This window comes from Melanotaenia boesemani, chromosome 14 (assembly GCF_017639745.1).
Source record: "Melanotaenia boesemani isolate fMelBoe1 chromosome 14, fMelBoe1.pri, whole genome shotgun sequence".
NCBI lineage: Eukaryota > Metazoa > Chordata > Actinopteri > Atheriniformes > Melanotaeniidae > Melanotaenia > Melanotaenia boesemani.
Window position 1 is genome coordinate 34,115,210 of NC_055695.1, and position 20,413 is coordinate 34,135,622.

The following is a 20,413-nucleotide window of genomic DNA, read 5'->3' on the forward strand; positions in this document are numbered from 1 at the left end:
GAAAAGTAATCCTTTAATTGTAGCCTAATTATGACAGTTCCAGTGGAGCACTGTTTATTAATTGTACAGTTTTTGACCACTTACGCATTGAGCCGGTCGGCTATTGTCTGCCAGGCTCTCTCGCGTTCTTTACTTATGGCATTGGTATTGCCTTTTTTCCTTATAATATCCTTAACTTCGTCAGAGAACTCCGTCAGGAGCTGTTGTTCAGCGGCCGTGACGTAGGACGAGCTACTTTTATCCATTTCCCCATCGGTGATTCTGTGAGCGATCGCGAGGTCTGCTTCAGTATGCCGTGCACACACACTTATCCCAACTATCTTCACCTGGCTTAACCTAGCCGCACCTTCTCATCCTGGCTCAGCAAACGTGCAACCAATTAAGCCAGGATAGGCCGTGCAAGCTAGGTCAAGCTGGGCTTGTTTAATTATCCTGGATTTCTTTATTCTGGTTTTGTGCAATACCCATCAGGAGTTCCTAAAAAATAACCAAGACAGCAACAACAACATGTATCACAACAACAACCAAAGAACCAAAAACACACACACCGGAACCAAAGCATCTCTTAGTGTATAAACTGGACACCTCAGTGCTGAGTCAGCATGCAGAGGATGAGGAATGAGGAGAGATCAGAGATGAATGTGATCCTGCAGATGTGGCCACGCCTCTACGGAGGTTAGAGGCAGACTAGAGTGGCCCAGAAACTCAGAGATCAGCAGCATCCTGGAGCATGAAGCCAAGCCACCCCACCACGAAGACCACCCTGGACCCACCCAGAGGGTGGCAGAGGAAGGCCCCAGCCAGAGCCCCCCACGGAAATGTGACACAGGCCCCCGGCCATCCAGGGACCCAAGACCCCGCCAGGCACCCCCTAGGGCTAGCAACACCCCCATCAGCGCAGCCAGCCCGGACACTGGCCCATGGGGCAAGCCCCTCCCTCTGCACACCCTCAGTGGTGCCCAGGAAACTGGGGTGTGAAAGGACCCATTGCCCTCTCCTTCCCTGCTCATAACTGCTTGTGTCTTGTTTGCAATTAAAATTGAGTGGCAGTAACCACGCCATGCTGGGAGTGAGGCCACATGAGCAGCCCCGTCCGCTATGTACTAAATGGTACGCCCCCCCAGAAGTTGGTTGTGTGTGTTTCTTGTGTTTTTATGTCTAAGTGTAATTAAAACAGTGTCGATCTGCCACAGGGTGGAGCGGAGAAGGCCAGTCAGTCAGCCACCCTCGGGCCCCCCAGCCTGGGGGTTACCATGTTAATGTCACCCAAGTCACCTAGTAGACATAGTGCGGGGATTGTAGGAATATTACATTTAAACCATGTTGACATGTCCACACATACCTGAAGCCAGAACCTGCGGACAGGTGTGCAGGACCACAAGGCATGGAGATAGTTGTCAGGTGTGTTTTCATTGCAGTGTGTGCAGATGTTTGATTGTGACAGACCCATCCTGAACATCCTTTGTCCTGTATAATGAGTTCTATGCAGAATTTTGAATTGTATTAGTTGCATATTTGAATTCTTAGTCATTTTAAATGTGTTTAAACATATTTGTGACCATTTATCTTTATTAAAGTTACTGGATAAGTCCCCCTCCCATTTTGAAGTTGGAAGACAGATTGAGTCTTCTAGTTTGGATAATAGTCTAAATGTTTTTGATAATAGCTTTGGGGCATTGAGATTCATGAATTCTGCCACCCTAATAGGTAGCTGTAAGTTTAATTGATTAATGGTATATTTTTTACATATAACAGATTTAAGCTGGTGATATTCTAAAAATGTTTTGCTACTGATTCCATATTGTGAAGTGAGAATATTAAATGATAAGAAGTTTCCATTTTCTATTATATGTTCTAACTGTTTTATTCCTTTATTTTTACATTGAGTAAAATTGATCAGCTTTTTGTTTTGCAGGATGTCAGGGTTGTTCCAGAGGGGTGTAAACTTACATGGAAAAAGTGAGGATTTGGTTATTTTTAGAAAATCCCACCAAGCCACTAAAGAGGAACTGATATTGATGCTTTTAAAACACTTATGTGTTTAGATGGTTGAGCTGATGAATGGCAGGTCAGAGATAAACACATCCTCACACAATGCTTGCTCTACATCTAACCATGATTCATCCAGACTGCTAGGTTTAAGCCATTTGGAGATATACTGCAGCTTGTTAGCTAAGAAAACATGATTAAAGTTGGGTAGCTCCAATCCGCCTCTATCTTTAGTCTGTTGTAAAGTTTTTAGACTGATACATGATGGCTTATTTTTCCATAAAAATTTAGATATATGTGAGTCCAGTGATTTAAAACAGCTGGAGGATGGTTTAGTGGGTATCATTGAAAACAGGTAGTTTACTTTAGATAGAACCATCATTTTAACTGTGGCAACCCTCCCCATGAGTGATATGGGTAAGCACCTCCACCATGAGAGATCATCCTCTATTGCTTTAAGTAGCTGGACATAATTTAGCTTTGTTAGTTCTGATAACCTGGGGGAAATGTTTATGCCTAGATATCTAATGTTTCCAGACTGTATTGTAGTATTGGGTGTGTTTTGTAGGCCACAGTTAATGGGCATAACAATAGTCTTAGACCAGCTTTCATCAAGTCAGTGATGACATGTAAATTAGTGTTGGCATGGACGTGGGATGAACTGATGTCCCTGAACGCATCAGGAAGTGTGCGTCGACGTGGTTGTAGCTAAACTAACATCAGACCACCAATCTCTCTGTTACGCTGCAGCAGCTGCCTAGAAAACCGGTTTTGAACAGGGATGAGAAGGAACTGGAGAGCAGTCACATGACTCTACCAGAATTCATTATATATCATCATCATCATCATTCTAACAGCTAAACTGTGTTTTATGTCTAAAACATGTTGTCTAGACACTGAAACTCTGATGGAAGATTGATTATTGCTGATATGAGGTCAATGTGGAGCTAGAGATCATCCAGGAGACACGAGATAATGTTGAGACTTTTCATTCTTCCTAAATAACTCAGTTTGACTCATTAATATATAACTAGAAGAAAAACAAACTAAACAAGAGAAACTTGAAGTAATTTTAGTTTGTTTCTCATCTTACTGCAATCATTAGAAACATTTTTGTGTTGTCTGAGTTGTTAATCAGCTACATAAATAAAGTCAAGGGACTGAGTCATTTACTGCTGAGCTCCCAAATTACAACAAATTACCTTCAGGGGATAATAAAGATTCCTTCAGGGCTTGATCTAAATATGTTCTTCTACAGCTTTCAGCTTGTAGGAAAGATGTTAAAACCCTGACCATGAGGTGGCAGTCTTGGCCAGTCTATGAGTCTGAGATCTCTTCCCCCACTCTGCACTGAATGGTTGATAGAATTACGCATTTCTATCAGAAAACTCGTGCTACTGAAACATCACGTTGACACACACTTCTGTGTATTCAGTGTGTGCATGCACACCTTTCCCCAGAACTAGAGAGGTACAGCACAACCGAGGCTGTCGGACAGAGTTTACGTTTATGGGAACAATAACTAAATGTTAAGTTTCAGGTCAAAAGACAGATTTTTCCCTGAGAAACTTCTGACTGCAGGAACTTTTTCCAGAGTGAGGAAGTGCAGCAGGTGCTGCAGGCGTGAAGCTACCTGGCTGCAGCTGTGTGCTGAATGTCTTCACACTGCTGGACATGACTCATTCTGAGCAGCGCGGCCTCAGGTCAGCTGTTTACTGAGCGAATCAGCCTTGATGTCAGGATAATTTGAAGTTTGGTGCATGTTGAACTTTAGAGGCGAGGTGTGTGTTTAGACTTGTAGGAGGAGGTTTACACACCTTCTGCATTGTTGTCACATGCAGAGCAGATAGACAGAGGACATGTCTCACAGGCTTGTCCTCCATCCTGTTTCATACGTATCTGCTCATGTATGGGCATCCTGATTCCTTCTAGCTGCAGTTGCTTCCTGAACACCCCTCCAACCCCACCCTTCACAGGAAAATCCCTCCCACACAGCATGCTTTGCTCGGGGCAGAGGCGGGCGTGGCTGTCGCTCATTCAGGAAGTAATGTGGTTAAAACTCGTTTGATGACTTCCTTCCATCAGCAGCTTTGATTCTGGACTCTGCCTTGAGTTTTATTTTTTGGTGGGAACAGATTCCATCTAGAACCACATGTTCAGACTGAACTGAGTCATGTATGCATGGCAGTCTTTCCTGGAGGTGGTCGGAAAAGCCTGATCAGTGGGAGACAGAAGTGAATAAATTCAAGGCGTTTTCTTCACATCTGTGTTGTTTGTAAAAATAAATCCAGACCTAACAGAGATTCTTACTGTTATTTTTGTAGAGGTGATTCCAGGAATTCAGATGCAGGACTGGCGGCCTCCCTGGACGCTGTCCCCTCTGAACCTGGACTTTGAAGTAGCACAGACCAATTCATCAAGTTTTTCCTCAGGTCACACAAAGTTTGACAGAAGGTGTGCAGCCAGTACCTGGCCTCCTTTTCCTTGTTCTGGAGTATTTACAGAAAGTATTTGCATCAGATTAAAACTGTAATCAGTACAAGATTTCTCCAGAGATGTTCAGTGGGAACGGAACACAATGTGCCATAGAAAGTCATTAGCATAGTGTGGCTGAATTATTCTTGCAGTTTCAGATGTGTACATACAATGTCCCCTCTTTGTTGCCTTCCGTGTGACATATTATCGGCCCACTCAACAACTAGGTCACTGCAGATCCTGTTTCCATGGGCAGGACTTGCAGGCAGCTGGCTGCCAGGCTCTTCTGTGTGTGGAGTGATTTGCAAGCATCTCTAGTATGTATTGTGTATGTAATATTCCACTTTATTACATTAGACTGTAAACTCCGGATCATTATGACCTCATGAGGCTGATTCTCTTCTGATTCCCAGATCCTCAAATCTTCCACCGGAAGTTTCAGATTTTTGTTTCTGAAAGTGTTCCTACAACACAATGTGTTCTTCCATCATGGCTGCAGGGTCCACACGATTAGCTTTACTTGTCCCTGCTCTGTGTCGTCTTTGAGTTGCTCCTGTGCCACATGTCTGAAGACGAGTTGGCCTCAGGTTAACAAACACAAGCGTCTGGCAGAGGAGAGGAAGCCCGAGTAGCAGGCTGGATCTGCAGGCTTGTAGCTGCCCAGCCACCATCTACATGTTTGGGATTGTTTTCTACAACCTGCTCTCTCCTGCTTTGTTTCTATTTTCCCTCACAAGACAGTGGCAGATGAAATATTTTCCAGTCCATAACTAAGCTAATTGTTTTGCTTTGCAAGTTTACGCTTTGAGGTCTGCGTTGCTTCCGGTTGATGTTCATTAGGGGCAAAACCATAGACTGTATATAAAAGATGGGCGGAGCCTCCGTGACATCACCTGTAGGAGGTGGAGCTGAGAGGGAGACTGTGAAGGTGGGGGTGGATGATTAACACCCATCAAATGCCGAGCTACCCGTAGCTAAGAGCTAACCGAGCTAACCCCGAGCAACGGTAGCTAAAGAGCTAGCGGAGGTAGGCGGGCTAAAGCTAAGACGTGCTGTTAGTCGGTTAAAAACCGCGGTTGTGCTGCACTCTCCCTTCTTGCCACAGATGTTGGATACCTGTCAATCAAAAGGACACGCCCCTAATTATGCCCAATTTCAGGATTAAATAACATCAAAACGGATGAGTTAGATAAAAAAATTCACCCCCTCACAGTTGTCATGAAGGTAAACTTGACCTGTTAATCCTAAAATGGGTTTTTGAACCAGGTTTATTTCTGCTGTGAAGTTGGTCGTTACTGCAGCTCACCCCTCATCCGCCCCAGCTCTCCTCTCACCTGCCCTCCAACCAGAAGATTCTGCCTCCTTATCCTCTTGTTCTGGAAGATGCTTCCCTCAGTAGAAAAGTCTTCCTCGTTGAGAACTGCCGGGTGCAGAACCCGGGCTCCAGACTTTTGAAATGACTTTTATTTGAAAGTAAGTCACCAAACAGCAGCTCAGACCTGCTGAACCGTGTGTTCTGAACAGATGAATGACACGTTGACGCCAGCCTCTCTATGCTGAGGTTGTACGTACAGAAGTGGGAGAGGTGAGGTGGATGTTTGGAATTCTTTCTCAATTAATAATTCCTGTTTCATGACTGAATGCCGCAGCTCAGTTAGGCCAAAGGGCGGATTACTCTCACATCAGGACTGCAGCTTTATGATCATGTGACTTTCAGCAAAGAGGAAGCTGCAGCCACTTGCGGGGTGTCCCTGAAAGGACACTGTGGGCCTCTCCTCGGCCTCCCCCACAGCTGCTCATTCACCCTAGTTCTCACTGCAAAGCACCAGGAAGGAGGAGAGGGAGGTGGGAGAGGTTTTCCCATCTCTCCTTTTTCTGTCTGTTCTCTTTGTGAATGATCAGTTGGCAGCGTTCACCACCCACCGCTTCTTCTCTGAACGTGTGCCGATTAAATCAACATAAACAACATTTTCCAACAATTCTGACACTGATGCAGTCAGGAACATTTTTGGAATTTCTTGTGTTATGCAACACAGCGAGTTTGCTGCAGAACGTCCTGGTTGCTTTATCCGCTGTGGATTTCCAAACGCCTGGAAGGCTGAAGTGAGATTTCACTTTGTTTTTGTCTAAGTTTACCACTTTTAGTTTAAGCTTGGAATAGTTTAAGGTTGTTCATCTCATCAGATAATAAAATCAATTCTAGAACATAAACATCTGTTATAGAAATACAGGCTGTGCAGAATTATTAGGCAAGTTGTATTTTTGAGGATTAATTTTATTATAGAACAACAACTATGTTCGCAATGAACACAAAAGACTCATAAATATCAAAGCTGAATATGTTTGGAAGTTGGAGTGGGGCTTTTTTAGTTTTAGTATCTTAGGAGGATATCTGTGTGTGCAGGTGACTATTACTGTACATAATTATTAGGCAACTTAACAAAAACCAAATATATACCCATTTCACTTATTTATTTTCACCAGGGAAACCAATATAACAACTCAAAATTTACAAATATACATTTCTGGCATTCAAAAACAAAACAAAAACAAATCAGTGACCAATATAACCACCTTTCTTTGCGAGGACACTCAAAAGCCTGCCATCCATAGATTCTGTCAGTGTCTTGATCTGTTCACGATCAACATTGCGTGCAGCAGCAACCACAGCCTCCCAGACCCTGTTCAGAGAGGTGTACTGTTTTCCCTCCCTGTAGATCTCACATTTGATGAGGGACCACAGGTTCTCTATGGGGTTAAGATCAGGTGAACAAGGAGGCCATGTCATAACTTTTTCTTCTTTTAGACCTTTTCTGGCCAGCCACGCGGTGGAGTACTTGGATGCGTGTGATGGAGCATTGTCCTGCATGAAAACCATGTTTTTCTTGAACGATGCTGACTTCTTCCTGTACCACTGTTTGAAGAAGGTGTCTTCCAGAAACTGGCAGTAGGACTGGGAGTTGAGCTTGACTCCATCCTCAACCCGAAAAGGTCCCACAAGCTCATCTTTGATGATACCAGCCCATACCTGTATCCCACCTCCACCTTGCTGGCGTCTGAGTCGGAGTGGAGCTCTCTGCCCTGTACTGATCCAGCCACGGGCCCATCCATCCATCAAGACTCACTCTCATTTCATCAGTCCATAAAACCTTAGAAAAATCAGTCTTATGATATTTCTTGGCCCAGTCTTGACGTTTTATCTTGTGTGTCTTGTTCAGTGGTGGTCGTTTTTCAGCCTTCCTTACCTTGGCCATGTCCCTGAGTATTGCACACCTTGTGCTTCTTGGCACTCCAGTGATGTTGGAGCTCTGAAATATGGCAAAACTGGTGGCCAATGGCATCCTGGCAGCTTCACGCTTGATTTTCCTCAGTTCATGGGCAGTTATTTTGCGCCTTGTTTTTTCAACACGCTTCTTGCGACCCTGTTGACTATTCTGAATGAAACGCTTGATTGTTCGATGATCACGCCTCAAAAGCTTGGCAATTTTAAGAGTGCTGCATCCCTCTGCAAGACAGCTCACTATTTTTGACTTTTCAGAGTCCGTCAAATCTCTCTTCTGACCCATTTTGCCAAAGGAATGGAAGTTGCCTAATAATTATGCACACCTGATATAGGGTGTTGATGTCATTAGACCACACCCCTTCTCATTACAGAGATGCACATCACCTGATATGCTTAATTGGTAGTAGGCTTTCAAGCCTGTACCGGTTGGAGTAGAACAACATGCATAAAGAGGATGATGTGATCAAAATACTCATTTGCCTAATAATTCTGCATACACTGTATAAATATGTCAGTGTCGATACACACATCACTACTGCAGCTCCGGATTTGTTTTCCCTGTGAGATCGTTTCCCGGCTGGATTAAACTGATGTGTCCGCCAGGAAAAAACGCACAATTTAAAAGAGAAATACTAAATACACGCCCAGGCCATCAGGGACAGTCATGTCCAGATAAAAAAACCTTAGGCTACCTAACTGAACAAGGACTAGATCAGATGAACCAGGACCAGATCAGCTGAACCAGGACCAGATCATGTGCTGAGAAAAACTGAGGAGGTCTCTGCAGGTCTGGCTCAGCTTAGCTGTACATGGTGTTCTGGGGTCAATGAGTTCCAGTACAAAGTCTTTAAATAGCAGCAGTCATGTGGTGGCCACTCCTTCTTTACACTCCGTGAGCAGTGGTGCAAAAGTAATTAGATTACTTATGTGTGATACAGACCAGGATTCAGTAGTAGTCTAGTCTCAGGTCTCTGCCTCTGAAACCGCTGAATGAGGCGTTTTTGTACATTTTTTCCGACTTCTTTTTTATTTAAGGATCATTTTGGCTGTGTTGCAGCTAGTCGGTGAATTTGTGCAGTAATTTATCTTTTTAGTCAATTTTCTAAATCCTGATATTTTTCTCACATCTTTGTTCACATATTCTGTGTTTTTCATCACATCTTTACTCTGTTTTACTTCCTCTGGAGACCTTTGTGGTAAAAAAAACAAATAAAAAAACAAAAAAAAAAATATATTTCTTTAAATGTCAATCTTTATTCTACTTTTGTTTCATGAATCACTTAAATAACTTCAGACTTGTTGAAAACTACCAAACATTTAGTCATTTTAAGAATTTTAATATTTTATATGTCACTGTAATTATTTGAATGACTAATTATACATTAATAAAACATACAAACCATCATTTTATCTTCTGTGTCAGAGGGACGGGTCTTTGGTGGTGTTTAGACTCTTGGATATGTCAAAGCTCAGCAGCAGAACTGGTTTGGTGTCATTAGTATTTTTTATGTAGGATCAGATACTTCCTCTGGTGACCTTCATGGCCAAAACTGTCCACGCTGCTTTCCATTAAAACTGTATATATGAATATCAGTGTCATTAGTGGGGGTGGTGGGGGCGAGCCGCCTACAGGTGGGGAGTTGACCATCTGGTGTCGTGGTGCAGTCAGACCAACCTGGAGCTCGATGCTCTAAAGACAGTGGAGTGGGTTGTGAACGTCAGGAAGAACGCAGCTCCACCCGCCCCCTCATCCTTCCACTTCCTGGGGGCGCCATCATCAGCTAGGACCTCTGGTGGGAAGCTCAGCTTCCTGTTTTTTGCTCCTGTTGGCGCCCCGCACCAAAACAATTCCTTCTACGTGTAAACCTACTTGGCAATAAACCTCATTCAGATTAAAACTATTTATTCTTAACATCAGCATTTCATTTTCAAAGAAAAGGAGCAACATTAGACATTTTTACTGGATTCTAGCAAATTGGTGACGTTAAAGGCGAAAGTTTTAGTTCCCTTTAATTCAGAATAAAACTTAAATCCTCTTTAAAATGACCTTGTAAACACCTGATCCGAATGAAAATGACCATTCCAAATTAAACTTAAGTTGCTGGTTTACTCTGATTTTAAATCTAAATTGAATAATTCCTCAAACATGTCTGCGTTCTTTCAGTATTAAATTAATTCCGGTCGTTCTCAACATGCTCGTTCCCTTGTCCTGTTTGCCATGGCGATACAGTACTCGAACTCCCTCCTCCTCTTCAGCTGAACACAGGTGAAGCAGGATGCTGGTGTCGAGCTGCCGCTTCAAGATTAGAATTAAAATCAGGTGAAAATTATTTTTATTACGGGGTCTTCCATGTATGTAGATAAAAAGACAAAAAAACAGGAACTTGGAGTTTGTTCCTTCCGGTAGACGTAAATACGTCACACCCGCTCGTCTATTCCTGCTGTGTTTTGATCTAGCTGCAGTTTTGCCACGCCGGGAGCCTCATACGCTGATTGGCTGAGTGAACCATGTGGTCTGGCTTACCTCACATGCAATGTGGTCTGTGTGTTTCCTGACCACTACCGTAAAGACTGTAAAAGTTGCGCCAGTTAAAATGAAAGCACCCAGTCAGATTTTATATTTTAACTCTGGGTCCATGTGGGACAGGTTTCTGGGTCCCAGATCAGACAGCGGTCATTTGTTAGTGACCTCTGATACTAGAATGTATTTGTTACATCCCTAAGGCAGGTCCAGGGAAAGATGCCAACAAGGAGACAGTCTTAAAGGTTAGAATCTATTTAATATTTGTGTGGCAAATAAATACAGAAAGGCCAGTGGTGTCAGGGAGAGCCGAGGCCAGCATAACAAAACACCTTCTACCCTGAAAATTAAAACCTACCTCACCACAGAAACAAAAAGTACAAACCTACTTCTAAACTAACCTAACTTCAACATAAACAGGAGAAAATGGCCCACAAGGAAAACAAAATGGCCGTTCTTCCTTACAAGACCGATCTGGAAAACTAAAGATAATCAAAATAGACTTACCCTACAACCAGACATGACTAAACCTTAGGCTCATGCTACAGACACGAGGTGCAATAGCAAGTGACCGAAAAAGGCCCAGATGTCAGATCCTCAGTCCTTTTAACAAGCCACTCCCACACATTGGCTGGAGGAGGTTACCACCTAACAGGAGAAGCACCTAGAAAGTTAATCACAGGAATCAACCTGTAACAAAATTATATTATCTCCATCTATGTCTTTCCTCTTGTTGGGTTACCTCTTGTCTCAATAATGTTTTATTTGTAATGGATGATCCTGATGACCAGAAATTCAACCACACACAAGAGTAAACATTTAAACAGAAGTTGGTTAATTGTGTGAGGAATGAGAGAGGATGTTGATTGGAAATCAGATCCTGGGAAGGCAGTCTGGTCATGTGGGGCAAAAGGGCATTCCAGGACAGCATGGTTCTTGGTTCTGGGATCGGAGCAGTAGTCCAATATCCAGATGCGTCATGAAGAGAACAGGCAAAGGTCAGGATAAGGTAAGAAGGGGGCGAGAATCGGTGGCCATAGATCAGAGCACGGGTCGGTGTCCAGATAATCACAAGGAGAGGAAGATCACTCGAAGGCAAGGTAAGGGTAATCCTGGGATGTGGGTTGGTCGGTAACAAGAACGCTGGAACCCTTTTGTTCATCACTTATCTTCTCCCCCTTGGATACATTTTCCATAAATATGATATCAACTTCCATTCCTATGCAGATGACACCCAGCTCTACATCTCCTCCAAACTGTACTCCACCTTCCTCTCTCTCTGACTGTCTCCTGGAAATCAAAGCATGGTTCTCCTCCAATTTTCTCAAACTCAACAGCAGTAAAACTGAGGTTCTACTTGTCGGCCTCCACTCTAACTAAGTTTCATAGTTTCTCCATCAACATTGACAGTTCTACCATTCCCCCCTCCCCTCAGGTCAAGAGTCTCGGCGTCATTCTCAACAGCACCCTATCTTTTCAAGCCCACATCAATAGCATTACTCGGTCTGCTTACCTCCACCTTCGTAATATCAACTGTCTGCGCTCATCACTCACTCGCCGCCATCCTTATCCATAGTCTTGTCACATCCCGCATCGACTACTGTAACTCACTCCGCTTCGGTCTTCCCAATAAATCACTTCAGAAATTGCAGCTTCTCCAGAACTCTGCTGCTCGTATCCTGACTCGCACCTCTTCCTGTAAACATATTTCCCCTGTACTTCAACAACTCCACTGGCTCCCAATAAAATACCGAATCAACTATAAGTTACTGATCCTCACTTTCAAAGCTATTCACCATCTGGCCCCTCCTTATCTGTCTGATCTCCTCCATATTGCCACTCCCTCCCGTACTCTCAGGTCATCCTCCTCCATTCACCTTACTGTTCCCCCGGCCCGTCTCTCTACCATGGGGAGCAGAACCTTCAGTCGCTCTGCTCCCCGGCTCTGGAACTCACTTCCATCCAAGATTCTCTTCCATCGTTCACATCTGCACTCAAAAACCACCTGTTTAAACTGGCATACTCCCTATAAATCATTTTAACTGACTGTTATGTGTAATTTTTATATCAATGTGCTTTATCTGCTTTTAACTCTTATGTAATTTATATTTTTATTTACTTTTTATTTATTTTTCCTTTTGTGTGCGGTGACCTTGGGTGTTGAAAGGCGCCAAGAAATAAAATTTATTATTATTATTATTATTATTATTATTATAACATGGAAAACAAACTCTGGATCTCAACTTGGCACAAGGCTATCGATGAACTGGCAGGGAAGGACAGACTGGAGAGAGTTTTAAGTAAGGCTGAGCATAGGTGAGGGGAATTAGGGAAGCTCAGGTGGAACAAATGAACCTGATTAAGGAAGCAATCACAACAGGCCTGGAAGAAACATGAATCATGATAAACTTACATCCCTGATGAATGTAGCAGAAGAACAGAAGAAAAGATTAAATTTTCTGTTTTAAAACAACAATGGCATCCAGTATGGCTCATTGTCTTTATTAGCTTGTGGAAGAAAACAAAGGAGTAATTCGATCAGCCTCTCATCAACTTGATCCACTGGGTGTTGCTTTAAAAAATAAATGTTACTACTCAAAGTCAGCGAGAAGATCCAGATATCAGTAAACTTGTAATCTCAAATTGACTAATCATAAGATAATAAAACCATCCGCGTAACCGTCTGCATAGCAGGGGTGCACGTCATGTCAGTGGCAAGCTAAGCTGTAATCGCACTTAACTCTTGCCCACAGTGGCAAACCTTGCTCCAATCTGACACAGCTGCCCAGAATGAAGATGATCAGGAGCTTATATAGCAAGGAATCTCCATGACTGGCCAGTCACAGATGAGACGAAGCTGCTGGCAACCAATCCTGGAGAAGGAGGGCGGAGCCGCAGACACAGGATCAGGCCAATCACCTGCAAGCACTGGCACGGTCCACTTACATTCAGGCCCAACAAGCTGGCAAGCCCAGGGCTGTCACAGTCCCTCTGTCCTGCAGGTTATTTGCATGAATGTTGGAATCACCACAAAATCTACAGTCAAAGTCAAGACAGATTACTGACAGCAGTTCAGCAACGTCATCAGAAACGCTGCTCAATGGTCAGGTGGCCAGTATATGTCAAGGAACAACACACGAGAGGGGAGGCCATCTGGAGAGACACAAAGTTTTTCTAAGATACCTGCTGCACAGGAGGGAGTCATTAAAGCAAACAGCCCCTCCTCCACCTTTCTGATGTGATCTAGCTCCACCCACAGAGCTAAAGTCTGGAGGGGTTGCTTCTATAAGAACAAGCCATCATTTTCTCTGTCTGGCCAGCTTTCTGGTAAAAACAAGAGATTAACTTTGTGCTTTGTATTAAAATCATTGATTAAAATGTTTTTCCAGCCAAAGATCTGACATTTAGCAAAGCTAGCTTCAGTGTGCTAAAAACATTACCTGTCCAGGTGTTGTTCTAGGCAGGCTGAGGGTGATGAGGGATGAACACAAGATGTGATAAATTTATAGAATGTATTGGGTGAATCTGGCTTCTCTGGACAGTTATTAGTCTTTTTGTTGCCTATTAAAACAGGGAAAAGGGAAACTACTTGCATTTCTGGCCCCAGCTTGTCCTGGAGAGAGCCATGATTACCCACCTACCCAATGGCATACCCACTGTTATCAGGCTGGAACCAGATGAAGAGTTTGGTTTCGCTGTGGAAAGAGGGGAGGTGGGCACTGGGGCTGGGATGACTGGGTCAGAGCTCGCTGGGGAACTGGTGGGGGAGGATGAAGTGGGATGTTTGGAGGTGAAACGATAGGACTGGGGAATGGAGTCAGTTTGGTTGCCATAGTGACCAGCTCCTTCATCTGGGAGGTGAAGTCCAGGAGGGGGTTTTTTTGCCAAGGTTTCCTCTAAGCTCTGTCTTTCTTACATTGTTTTGGTCTCTTTTGTTTGTTGTCCTTGTCCGAGGGAACAGAGTCTGTTCAGAAAATAAAACAGGTTGGAGGTGAACAGCTTCATCCCTGACCTGTTCAGCTAGAATCCATCGGGCTTAAAAAAGTGCCTGTGGTCCCAGAAGAAGCTGAAATTGTCTATGAATGAACTGGATGTGTGGTACATGCAGCCGAAAGTCATGGAGTCAGACTAAACAGCCTGCTGAATCTCTCAACTCCTCCTCTGATGGGAGGGAGAGGGCCACTGATGAATATCAGGGCATCCAGACAGCTGGTCGTAGTTCAGTAAAGTCCTGTTTCAGCTCCTCAGATTGTTGCTTCACAGCATTGTTCCTCCCCACTTGCAGGACAAGCTTTTCCACCATTGGGTGCTCAGCCACAATTTGGATTTAATTTAGTCTCTCACATCTGATCCCATCTCCTTGGGAAAGCTCAGTACTTTATTTTATTTTTGACGTTTCTCATGTCTTTTATACCAAAGTCATCAACAATCAGAGTCTGAGGCCCAGCCATTTGTATTTACTTTCTGAGTTGTTCTTTGGTCTGACCCAAGTGTGTAGGGAGATTTCATCCCGGCCATCAGATATAGATCCAGAATCTTGCAGCAGTGGAGCAAACCTGTTCTGTTGTTGCATGTCTGCTTGTTGAGGAGGAGACTTGTTGCTAGTTTTCCTTCTGACAACTGGCCATGACTGTGTCTTGCTAGGGAGAGGGGTTCAGGAGGTGCTTCGTCTGGATGACAGAGCAGGCCTGCTGGTTGCGTTGCTAATCTTAGCAAATTGGGCTCTGCCTGATACTCGTCCTGCCTTTTCCCTGTGAGATGATTTACTCTTTGGCTTTGCACCAAGAGCATTCCAGGGAGAACTATCTGCGAAAGAGTTGTTACCTTGTACACCATCCTCTTGTTTCTTTCCAGCCAAGTTTGTGCTAATTAGCTGTGTTTTAGCAGGATCTTGTCCACTGCCCTACAAACCTGGGGAACATCTAATAGTCTAGAAACTTTTCAGTAACGGCCCACTTGAGGGCCAGGAGCTTCAACTTAAAGGCACTTTAGTACTTGTCATTCTTCTCAGAGCCCCTAAGCCCACAGCTTGCATAGGTTATCACTCTTTCAGTTCCACCTTGTTTTTGGCTAAGCACAACCAATTGTTCCTTTAACACTTCATCAGGGTGTGGGACAGGCTCTCTCCTTATAATATGTCACCGTCTTTCCTGGAGGTCATACACACAGCTGTTTCCTCTCATAGAATTCCATTAGCCTGGTGCCAATTGAAACCTTATCCCCATAAGTATGGAGGAAGACAGAAAATATTTCTTCCATTGAGTTCTTAGACCCTGTTAGCATGAATTTGACTGCAGCTTTAGCTTCATCTATTAGGTGCTGTTAGACGAGCTCTTCTTTATCATCTTCTGGCACTTTCATAATGTTGGATACAGACTTTATTACAGAGGCCCATTCCTCAACCATTTCATCTCCACTTTTTGCTGGCTACTGTTTGCTGATCTATAACTGCTTTTGCAAACGAAAGCGCTTCTTTTTTCATCTTTGGCCTGCTGTAAAGCACTTGCCTGCTTTGCAAGGTTTCTCTGAAATTCAGCAAAATCCTTCCTCAAATCTTCAAGTTCTGGCATATTGGACCTGCTGTCTAAAAGCTAAATACGACACTGTGAGGTTTCCTAAGCAGATACGGGGCTGTATCCTGTTCGTGATGTCACTTTGTAGCTAAGAATAAGCCCACTAGGTAGGGAAAAACAATGAAAGCCCACTCTGAAAGACTGAGAGAATACTAGATCTAAGTCTGTACCCCCTCCCCCCAGTACCAGTAGCCCCAGTACTTACAACAACAGTAAGTATGTGGATGCCTTTCTGACTCAGTTTTTATCCGGGGCAACAGTATGTAGTTATAGGGGCTTAGTTGACATTTAAAGCACTCTTGGCCACAGCACCACCCTCTCTTACCTTATGCAAAGCTAGATAGATGGGGCACACCTACTTCAGGGCAACTTGCACACAAAAACTAAAATGGCTGAAGTAAGACAGCTAGGAATTTATTCAAGGATCCCAATAGTAAAGAAGAAAAAGTAAAAAAAATCTACCCTTTACCAGTGGGCAGTAAGAAAACTAATCCAATATATGATCAAATAAGTGGAAACAAGTTAAGTAGCTTTGTGAAAACACAAAATAAACTCAAACCATGTGTTCTATTAACAGCAAACGACGAATGGAGGAGTGGAAGGAGAGTGTGTGTGTTTGTGTGTGTGTGTGTTGGTCTGGGGGGGGGGGGGGGCAGGACTGGTTCTCGGGGTGTGCGGCTGGGCGCTGGGGTGTGGGGCTGGCCTCTGGTGGTGGCCGTCTGGGCGGGCCGGGTCCCCCCGGGTGGCGTGCTGGCCCTCGGCCTGTGGGGGAGGGGGGTGTCCCTGCGCTCCTGGGCCCGGGCCCTCTGCCCCGTCTGTCCCGGGCGGCCGGTGCCCGGGGGGGTCGGGGACTGCTGACCTCGGCCCGCCGGGGCCGGTGCCCTGGGTCCGCGGGGCGGCTCCTGCTGGGGTCTCCTGCTGCTGCCTTCCTGGGCGGGCGAGTGGTCGTCTCTGTGGACCGGTCGGGGTCTGTTGCCTGCGGGGGGGCTGGTGGCCTGGGTCTCGGGACCGCTGGCCTGACTCTGGCCTCTGTTCAAGTGAGGGGGCATCTGCATGATCACTCTGCATGGTCACTCCTTCCTGAACGTCTCCACACAGTCTTTGCGTCGCCGTGTGGCCGAGTTCTCCAACACATCCACACAGGTTTCTATGCGCGTGTTCTTGAATACAGCAGTTTCACTTATATCTATTATCATATTTTGTTTCTTTTTTTAATTATTTCTGTTCTTATTATTATTATTACTCTTACTCTTATTATTATTATTGTTACTATTATCAACTAGTTGTGTAATGACCTACTGGCTAGGATGATCTTAGCTATATATGTTGTAAGTAGTATGGATTACATGGTCTTCTGTATGATGTTTCAAGTCCCACCCGCACTCCCCACACCCTTTCTGTCCCTCTCTCTCCCCTCCCTCTTCTCTCTACTTTCTTTTCTCTCTCTCTCTCTCTGTCCCCTCCGGTCGAGTCCAGCATTAAGAGTCTGATTTAATAAGTTTTTATCAGAGGACTTTATACATGTAGTAGAATCCCTGCTTGATAGAGTAAATTGTGCCCAGCACCAGACAGCGCCAGACAATCATTCTGTTTGCAACGATGCTGGACAAGACAGGTTAAAAAAAAAAAAAAAAAAAAAAAAAAAAAAAACAGCAAACGACTGAGGGGAGGACACTTTTAGCCTGCTGGCTGATTTGCACTCACAATGGACACAAATGCTCAACAAGATTTCACCAACCTTCAGCAAACAGTGAGAAACTAAACTTGACTCTGTGTATGTAACTTGACTGAGTCCGTGTTACATACACAGTCGTCCTGACTGATGCAGCATTAAATCCAAGAAAATCTTGTCACAGTCTCTGTTGGATGTCGTTGCAGTTTGACCTTAACTGGTAATGTTAGTTTTATAGTGTAGTAATTCTACTGCTTTTCCTCCAGATTGACAGTTCAATGGAAAGAGAAAAACTGACCTCATAAAACAGATCATATACATAAAACATACATTAAATATTACTTAAAAAAACAGATGTGTGAAAGGCACGTGACTTCTCTCACACAGCAGAAGATGGGATTGATTGCCGAGATGGTAGCCGAATGGCAGGGCATCACTTACTTATGCTGGGCTCACACCAAACGATTTTCATGATCGCTGACTAAAAACGGAAGTCTTTAGGAAATCTTAGGAGTTTTATTGGAGTCACAGCACGCTCCCGTCATTTCGGTTGTTAGGTGTAAGCTGGTAATCAGCGCTGCTCAACGTCAGTCTTTCCCTTGTCTTGGATCTGCGACAATATCAAACATGTTTGATATTATTGCAAGTTGCAGTGACAAAACACGATCAAGGAATCCCAACAGTCAGAACACTGGCAAAAACAGACGTAAAAAAAAAAAAAAAGACAAACAAGAAGCGGTGATGACACGTCGTCGGTGGAGCGTCCAGAAAGAGGAGCAGATGGTTATTAAGAAGTAAACTTCTGCTGTGGATCATTTATGTGTTACAGTATAATGATCTAACAAATGAGAGAAGAATAGAAACTCATTCATCCTCCAGATGTTGATGAGTCGATGTAAAACCTGGTGGAGATGCAAAGCCACACTTAATAATGATGATGTGTGATTCCCTGGAGGGAAACTCTCCCCTTCTTTGCTTTACTGTGGGCAGACCAGCCCTGTTTGAGATCAACTGTCCAACATATCACAAAAAATGCTGCTGTAGTTGTAGTCGTTGTAAATAGTGACCCCAAAAGATTCACAGTCTTTGACAAATCTCAGTCTATGGCTAGGCTGAGACTTAAAACTCTAAACATTTGTCTTTAGATGTGAGCTTGTAGTTTTCTAGAGTCTTTTCCAAATCTTTTAAAAGTCTTCTGGTGTAAGCCCAGCTTTAAAGTTTGTCCTTTAACTTCTCTGGATGGCCGCTTAAAGCTCCCTGATGCCAGCTGACCCCGGTCTGTGACAGTTTCCCTCTAATGCTGGGCTTACATCAGAAGACTAAAAAGATTCAGAAAAGACTCTAGAAAACTATCAGCTCACACCTGCTCACATCTAACAACAAATGTTTAGAGTCTTAAGTCTTAGGCTGAATCCCATTTCACCACTTAGCCCTATCCCTCCGTTTTGAGCGTTCACATGTAGGGGTAGGGGTGTTCCACTTTCTTTTAGAACAGAGGGGTAGGGGTAAGTGGTAGGGCTATGTACCCCTTCAAGATTTTTCAGAGGCACACTTCACACGGTGGGGTATGACAAATTTCCTGCCCTATATGAGAAAGCAAGTGTTTCTACACACATCACACTTTCTTGAGTTGCAGGGCAACACACACACACACACACACACACACAAAAGCCACAGAGAAAAAGAGAGTATGATCGCACACACAATGAATTTTAACTGCATGCAAAAGTTCTAAATTACGTCCTACATAGGCCTGTCGATAAGCAATAAGTCCATTAATTGCAGGGTAAGGAAAAATTGAGCGCAACAAGTTTGCCGGCCGTGATAGTTTTCATTAGATTTTTTTTTCCTCTCTTACTTCAACATAGACTGTGTATGACATCAGGTGTCACTTTTTTTCTCTCGTCACACTTGACAGCAGCATGTTGCAGCAGGAGACCGTGGTGAAGCACTCACCTGTACGAGCCGCTACGCCGCATTTGTTTTACAGGGCTGCCAACTCTCACGCATCGGCCATGAGACTCACACATTTGAGTGGCTTCTTACACTCTCATGCTGAACCCCCAATTTCTCACACTGAAATACACATTGAGAGCAATGTGGGCTAATTGGGAGGTTTGGGAGGATTCCTAGTGGGCGCATTCTTTTTGGGCTGGTGTCCAGACGTATGTGGAAAAGAAGCAGAAGCTGTTCATTCACTGCTCCATAGAATTGTTGAAGCTCTTCATGTGTGCCATTGGGAAGGTTTGGCAAATGTTTGGTGGGACCACCAACAGTCTACAAAATTGGATTTGGGGCTTTGGATTACAGCAGAATGTATCGATGGTCTGATTTCATGTGGACTTCTCAGCCTGTAGTTAGAGGAATAATGGAGTGCAATGTGTCTGTCCCTGCTGCTGTGTTTGTTACTGGAAATGAGTGCAGTCCATTCATGGAGGTGTGTGACACCAGTGATCTAGAAACTATCTCAAAAAGAGGTTCAACATACAGAAGGCCTATGTTATCCCAGAGGTCAACAATGCCTGGACAGTACACCATGAGGCTGTACTGAGCGCCTCGTGTGAAGAGCCGCTGATTGTGTGACTCCAGATATAACAGCCCAGGTCATGATGCCACATATGGAACCTAATCGCTTCTCGACATCAAGTCAAAGCTGGTCATGAAAACTGAGACTGTTATCACCCTGGCCCAGCACAGAGGTACACAAAAACCAGATAAAGTGCTGTTTGTTGCCAAGCATCTGAGCGTAACACGGCCACTGAGGAAGCATGGAAAGATCATCATCACGTTACCATACATCATTAGATTTGCTTTACATTTGCAAAATTAAATTCCATGATGTTCAATGTTCTATGAATATATACGGTATCTCACAGAAGTGAGTACACCCTTCACTTTTT

General features: G+C 44.0%; 1 long non-coding RNA gene across 1 annotated transcript; it reads left to right on the plus strand.

The window, feature by feature from the left end:
• Positions 1–1,896: 1,896 nt before the first annotated feature.
• LOC121653705 lies at positions 1,897–13,515 on the plus strand. Its single transcript, XR_006012840.1, has 4 exons — positions 1,897–1,906; positions 8,003–8,007; positions 11,096–11,101; positions 13,448–13,515. It is a non-coding gene; the product is annotated as an uncharacterized LOC121653705 (long non-coding RNA).
• The last annotated feature ends 6,898 nt before the right edge of the window (positions 13,516–20,413 follow it).